The following is a 7802-nucleotide window of genomic DNA, read 5'->3' as shown; positions in this document are numbered from 1 at the left end:
ATCCATCCATCCATCCATCCATCCATCCATCCATCCATCCATCCATCCATCCATCCATCCATCCATCCATCCATCCATCCATCCATCCATCCATCGCCTGAAGTAAATTCAAGGACGACTTCCTTCATTCCTCCTTATGGTTTGGGCTTGGAAAAGAATCAGATTTTTGGAAAATGTCTTTAAAAACCTTCATCTTCATGATGCATGCATGTACACTGCAAAAACACAATATCTTACAAAGTATTTTTACTCTAGTTTCTAGTGCAAATATATTATTACACTTGAAATAAGGCAAAAATAACTTCTCAGCAAGATATAGAAGTTTTTCTTAAGGAAATAATTCATTAATATTGATTAAAAGTACAATTTCCACTGGCAGATTATTTCACATATAACATGGAGAAAATGCCTTGTTACAAGTGAAATAATTTTCCAGTACTTTAAAAAAAAAATCAATATTAAGGAATGGTTTGCTTAAAACAAGCTCATATAACTTGCTGAAAAGTTACTCAAAAGTAACTGTGCCATATATGAACCTGACAGGTGACCAAAAATGTGGGGTAAGATGTAATATCTTACCAATATCTTACAATATGTGGTAAGATATCGTGTTTTTCAATTGTACTTCAGATCCAGAAAACAAACAACAATAAAAATAAAACATTTTTATGAATGCAAATATTTGGATGAGCAGGATGAGCTCTTAATATGGGCCCTTCTGAAAAATTCAACATTGATTTGTGTCTCAGTCTGTTAGTCCACAGGCCACCGGTCTCTGATATCATAATCCTTTAAAGTAATGGCTCGAGCTCCTGCTGACAGAGCCTGATTGATGCTGGGTTTCCCTTCATGCAGAGCCAGCTAACCGGCTGACATTGACAGAGTGACTGACAGGAAGGGTGACAGAATGACAAAAGCTGAGTGACTGGCGCTCATCATCACAACGTTTCGAACTAAAACAAAAGTTAGTGAGCCTCGGTAGAGTAATTTTTAATTTTTTTTTTTGTCTCGCCAAAACTTTTGCAAGGTGTTTTTTCTGATTGCTGAGGGCATTGAGGGTTTAGTATGCTTAAAGTAAGTTTGTATTCTTAATTTAAGTGTGCACAATTTGCACAAAACGTTACACAAATGTCATAAAACAAGCCAAAAATAGAATTCATGAGATTTTAAAGCTTGCCAGTCCATGATGCTGCCATTAACATTTCCATTTTTCCAATAATAATATGCTCGACCCAGCCGTAAATATCACCATCTGATTTCCTTCTTGGATGAAAGTGGCAGGATTTTTGTGACACACCAACAATATACGGTCATAAAACTCTCATATAAAAGTTTCTGCCAGTTACAAAAACAGACATAAAAGGTGAAACCATGAGTAGAAGAAGACGACCAGTAAGAATCCTAGGAAGAGAGTTTGGAGCTCAGAAGATAAATTGAAGCTGGAAAGTATTTTGACGTTTTTATTCCAATCATCAGGATTATGTGATATTGGACTAACGGCATAATAAAGAGCACTGAGGATATTTCTTTCAGGGTCTTTCATACAAAGACCTGAAACTTGATGACTTGATTGAAAATTGCACTTTGACTATTTATGGTGGCTTTTGGCTTCCACCAAGTTTAAATTTATTTATTTGCTTGGCACCAACAGTAAGGCATTTTGTTAAATTGATTACTACTTCTTCTTTTTGTTTAAATAATACTTCTTTGGAATAAATCTTCTGCCTTTTTATTATATATCAAGGTGTAACTGGTTAAACAGAGAGTTAAGCGTGTGGGCTGCGCACTTAAAAAGTTGAGCAAATCCAAAAGCAAACAGCTTATTCCGCTGCCGACTTTATTTTGGTGTCATTTATTGAATCAAATGATGGAAGTTTGAAGAAACAAGACAGGTTATTTAATTAACTGGCTAATATAAGAAGCAGATTTTCCTCATGCTGCAACCAGAATATGTTGCCAAAGTTGCCATGAAAAGCTCATCCCATTAGTTTTCAACGGTTTGAGAGTTGACATTTTGGAAGATACTTTGATATGAGGTTGCAGAGTCTTATCTAAACATGTAATTGATCATTGTTTTCCCAGTGAGGAAGATGTTGCCCCAGAACAATAGTCTATACCTCCACCTAAAACTGTTACCCCCATTTAAAAATTTTTTTTTTTGCAACAATCGGTGTTTTCCAGTACATTTGTTTCCCACACCAGCACCACTGTGGTCTGACAGTGAAGAGCAGTCACGGTAGGCCTCCTGGCAGTCCTACAGGCTTGATGTGTGCAATCAGTTCCAGATTGTCTGGATAGAGAGTCATCCATCACACTGTCCAGAAAAACCTCCACTGAAAATCTACCTAAATCTTTGGGGTTCAGTTATAGTTGGGTGATTGTTCTGTTTTCTTGATCTGTAATGTTGTTTTTGTCTACAGTAGTGGTTCTCAACGTGGGTGGTACCGCCCCCCCGGGGGGCGTTTAGAGAATGGCAGGAAGGGCTGGTGGAAATTTTTACAAAAGGGGGGCGCTGGGATGCCTCTGGGGGGCGTTCGGTCGAAGGTAAACTTCACACCTTAAATGCACAACAATACCAGTTTAGACTTTGAGCAACTTGTTAAAACTGTATTGTGTAACATTAAATCATGCTTGGCTGCAACTGTATCGATGGCAGCTCTTCTTCTCTTCAGTGTTTGTAGCTTCTTGGCGCAGCTCCGCTTCTGCTACTAGTAGCTTCACCGCATCAGTTCAGCGTTACACCGGCTGATGACGGTGCTGTGATTCTGTCACAGCACCGGAATCTGCTGTGACGGACCATACTTTGTCTGGTATTTTTGTACATATGTTTTGGCAGTTCTGTGTCAAAGCATGTCAAGGCAGCAACTTATATTGAAAAGTGTTTTATTTCCGTTTGAAAGCTGCCCGCTTTCATGGAAGGACAACAGAAAACATGTAATGACTAAAATCACGATACCCTCACTTTGTATCCCTCTGACAAATTTAACTAACCCTAACCCATTTAAATAAAGCAATCCCTCCATGGGTGATACCACAATAGAGAGCCTTCATTTTATAGCATTAACGCCGGTGCTGTAAGAGGTCCGGTATGAAACGGGTGTGATAGGACAATGGTACCACAGCACTTTTAAATTTCAATAATCAGAATACCAAAATTGTTTTAGTTGTTTTAAAAGGTTTATGTCAGTCTGCCTTTTCCCCATCGATACGCTTCCTGAACGCTGCGGACCATAGGGGGTAAAAAAAACAAAAAACGAGGCGCACATTGCGCAAAACTCTGAAACAGGAGAAGCGGGACATAAAACGGAGCGACGAACTAGATGTGAATTATGGCATAAAAACAGAGAATCCGACGCTGAWCAGTGAAAAATCAACACATGATGTGAAACACATGACGATTAGGCGGCGCAGCAGGTGATGAGTGAAGATTACTGATGGTCAATAAACGATCAAATAAATCTAGCAACAGGAAAGAAATTAAAGTGGACATAGCAATAAACCAAGAGAGGATGATATTAATCAAATAAAACTAAATTACACTCCATGACACTTTCAATTTGACTCATTAGGATTTGATTAAGAACCAGATTTGTTCTTTGTAATTTCTGTCCAGTAAAACTATTAATCTATAATTAATAGACAGGTCTATATAAAGATATAATCCATGTTTCTGTCTCATATTTGTATGGCATTAAAAGGATCTGAAACTTTTGTTTTTCCACTGAAAGCTCTGGTTTGYACAATAAATGCCATGTGGGTGAAATTTTATGGATGATACTCTTATGTCCCATTCTCCTGAAGGCAGCACAGAGCTGCACCACCAGAAACTGACAAACACTGAAGAGAAGAAGAGCCATGATTAATGTAGTTACAGTTCTATCCATGTTTTAATGTTTCAGAGCTCAGTCGTTTTGCAAATAGTTCAAAGTTTAAACTTGCATGTTGAACATCTTTTATCAGGTCATTTTGTGGAATATTTAACAACTATAAAATGGCAAAGAACAAGAATATTGTTTTCACTCTGATTGGCTGCTGTTAGGCCTACTGATTTTAACTTGAATGTTCATTGCATTTTTCGTAGACACCTGTGAAAATAATTTCTATTTCCATGGCTTTTTTGTTCTCTGGGAAATAATTTTGATGATAAATACAGAAACAAGCATAAAAATCAAAACATCTACAATAGTGATCGTAATATTAATGATAAAATAATGGTCCGTGTAAAGAAGCCTGCAAATTCTGTGGTGGGGGCGGTGAGGAACCTGGATGAAGGCTAGGGGGGTGCTGGGCCAAAAAAGGTTGAGAAACACTGGTCTACAGCAACATTAGGTTATGTCTCCCTAAGTCTGCTTTTGGATAAAAGTTTGCTTGTCACATCAGCTTATATAGTGCCATTCATACACAGAGTAAAGAAAAGCACTTTACTTTGATGTAAAGTGCTTTACTTTGATGTAAAGTGCTTTACATCAAAGAAAAGCAAAAAAACAATGACACAGCATGAGCATAAAAGCTGTAAACAAAAGTCCTGATTTAAAGGACCCAACAGTTTCAAGACAAATACTTTGTGTTATTCATAGAGGCTTCTGCTTTAATACGTTTTAAAAGTCTCTACATCTTTTTAAATCAAAATTCTCACCTTAAAAATTCAAGTGGGCCAAAATGTGTTCCATTCTTGATCTGCAGCTGTACAAAATCACTCCAAGGGTCACAAATTGCTCACAGATCTTCTATTTCTACTCTCTGCAGTCTTTCTGGCTGAGATCTTATATCAGAACTGAGGTTTAATGCCTACATCCAGGCACTCTTAGATTAAAGAATGGATGGAGTGAGTCCCTGCATCTGTACTTTTGCTCTTAAAACCACAGCCATAATAATAAGCACTGAAGAGGCGTATAAATGTCATTCAACTTCCCTCTGTGGGTGTGTGGGCCCCACACACGTGTGTTAAGACCTTTATGTGCTTGCTGAATGTTTGCAATCCTGTGTTGGTGAATGTGCAATGGTGTGTGTCGTGTACTCAAGCCAGGAGTGTATTGTTGTCTCCTCCGGCCCCTTTAATACCATTTCTACGGATTCCATGCACACACACACGCGCACGCACACATGCATGCACGCACAGCAGAAGCAGGTGTCGGCCTTGTCAGGACAGAGCAAAGAAACCAACATGCCTGTGTGAATCCGAGCGCACGTGTGTGATTGTGGGCACGCTCAGGTGTGTCGGTTGATAAAGTTTATCAGCCCGGGGCACGCTGCTGTCTGCGCCCGGCGCGGCGAGCGGGTAAAGGCCACTCTGAGAGAGGCTGTATGAGTGTGAGAGAGTCACCGGATGTGTGTTTGTTAGCAGTCTGTGGGGAGAAGGATGGCCAACATAAGCACAGCAGATGACCCTTTTCTCATTGCACACACACACACATCCATGCACCCACGTGCATGCATGCAGGCAGACAATTTAATTCCATTTTGAAGAGGAAAAGCTATCTACATATTTATAAGAAGGTATTTCAAAAACACCAACGGCAGCAGTGCCTGAAACGTCGCCTTTTTCACAGTGGAACTGATCCACATGAGGAGGATGAGCTACACCCAGCTGCTAAAGACCAGACCTACTGCAACAATACAAAAAAAAAAAAAAAATCATTTAACTCTTAAAACTATTTATTTCCACGGAGAACTGGTGATCTCACGCAACCCTTTGCTTGAAGTTCTCTAACGTGACCTTTAGTAATCCTCCATTTTGTGCACAGTAGGAAGGATATAGTTTGATTCTCCTGCTGTGGTTTTTCTCATAGTCTCAGCAGTTATGAGCTTTTTAATTATTACCATAATTCTATAAGAAGAAGACTGGGAAAACAACTATTTTCTTGTACACCGTTGCTGACTTACGAAGATCAAAATACATCAAGTGGCATGTTCTCTTGTCTTTTCTGTTTTGAAGAGTGGGTATTTTTACCTTGAAAGAAATATTAGGTAAACACTCTGGTCAGCTAGAATTAAGTTTAAGGTCAAACTTACATTTAAAACAACTCAGTTAATTTGATTTTGTGTCCATATGGAAGCCGTTATATTTTATAACGGTGATTTTGTTCCAAACAATTATTTCTAAGGAAAAAAAAACATTCACAAAACTAAAAACATAGTTTCTAGTTTTTTTTATTTTTTTATTTCACACACAATACAACCACAAACCTTAATGAGTTTTCTGAAATTGTACTTGTTAGATTAGCACCAATCAGTGCGTAATTGAAGGAAATATGACTGTTTTTTCTAAATGTTTTGAAAATAAAAACAATCTGAAATTGTGTTGCACATTTATATCGAGCCTTTTTGTGAACACAATTACAGCCGCAGGTCTAAAGGTGCATGTTTTTTACCAACTTTACAGAGATTAGCTTTTTGCCCAATTTTCTGACATAAAAGCTCGAGTCCTGTGAGATTGAATGGAAACCATCTGCGAACTGTTTTGAATCCCGACTTTGATTAGACCGTTATAGCACATAATCTATAAACTCCAGTTTAAACCATTTTTTGTTGCGCTGGCTGTATGACTCTGGTTTGTCTTGCTGGAGGTAAAACAACACTTAGTCTGTAAATATGCTTTGCAATGCGCTGCAAACAAAACTGGAAGATTGAAATCCGTATATCCATTCCAGCCTGGTGTTTGTTTGTGGCTTTTTTTCTCCACTGTCAGCAGCTCTGCCTGGTCTTTGCATCCCTTAGTCTAAATCCAAATTAAACTAATTTGCGCTTTGAAGATGGTGGAAAGGGGTGGAAAAAAATTCCTATGAAATCAGATAGATTGATAAGAGAAACTCTCAGAACATCTCAGAGGCTGTTAAAGATCGGCTTTGCATTTCCGTTGCTCATTTTCTTGGTTTATTACAAAATTTTAAAAGTTAATGATTCTCACGGTGTATTTTGTCGTCCCTCTCTCGAATCAAAGCCTCTTCTCAGAGACTAAACAAAAATAAAACATGATGTGCAACAATTTAAAAGGAGATGCACAGGCAGGAAATGTTTGGGAAATTTAATAGGTAATTTAATTAATTAATTAATTAATGAATTAATTTATTTATTTATTTATTTAATTAATTAATTAATTAATTTATTTATTTAATTTAATCTAATTTAATCAGCTTTTTGCAAATGAGTTTTGTGCAAACAAAAAAATTAACCTCCGTATTTAGCCTGTTCCTGAGAACAGAGCGTAAACTGTTGCGGGAAACAATTAAGAGAAGACACACACAGATACACATGCAGGAGTGTTAAGTGGCCTTGCTCAAGGGCATTTCAGCTCTGGCAAAAGTTGGACAGTGGACCCAAAACCAAACTGCTTCTCTCGCCTAAAGGCCACCGCTGCCCTGTGGTAGTATTATGTTCCTGATGCGTGTAATATTTTCATGTTAGTCAAGCTTCAGTGGCCCCACAAGCGGGAAATGAAAGGCCGCAGTGGCTGAAGCATGCGGATTTTCTTGTAAAATATTGTGGCGAATGTGACTGAGGTCTTTGCCCTCTCAGCTGCTGCTGGAGTGCCTCTGGGCCAGGCACTTGACCTTCAAGTGATCCACCGGTTCAGCGGCTAACGGACCAGAACTGAATCGGGCAGCTCCCAGTTCGGAAGCCGCAGAAAGCCCTTTGAAAGTGTCCAAGCAGCAGGATAAACAGCAGACTTCAGAAATATTAACTGACTATTTAATGGAGATGCACTGGCTGCTGCTTTTCTGGACCTTGTGAAGCTTCTCTCTCTGCCAAGGTCGGTTCAGAGGGATGAAATTGAACCAAACTTGTCATTGAATAAAAAAAAT

This window comes from Poecilia reticulata, linkage group LG11, assembly GCF_000633615.1.
Source record: "Poecilia reticulata strain Guanapo linkage group LG11, Guppy_female_1.0+MT, whole genome shotgun sequence".
NCBI classification, from domain to species: Eukaryota; Metazoa; Chordata; class Actinopteri; order Cyprinodontiformes; family Poeciliidae; genus Poecilia; species Poecilia reticulata.
The sequence above is the reverse complement of the archived record's forward strand: the minus strand, read 5'-3'. Positions refer to the sequence as shown.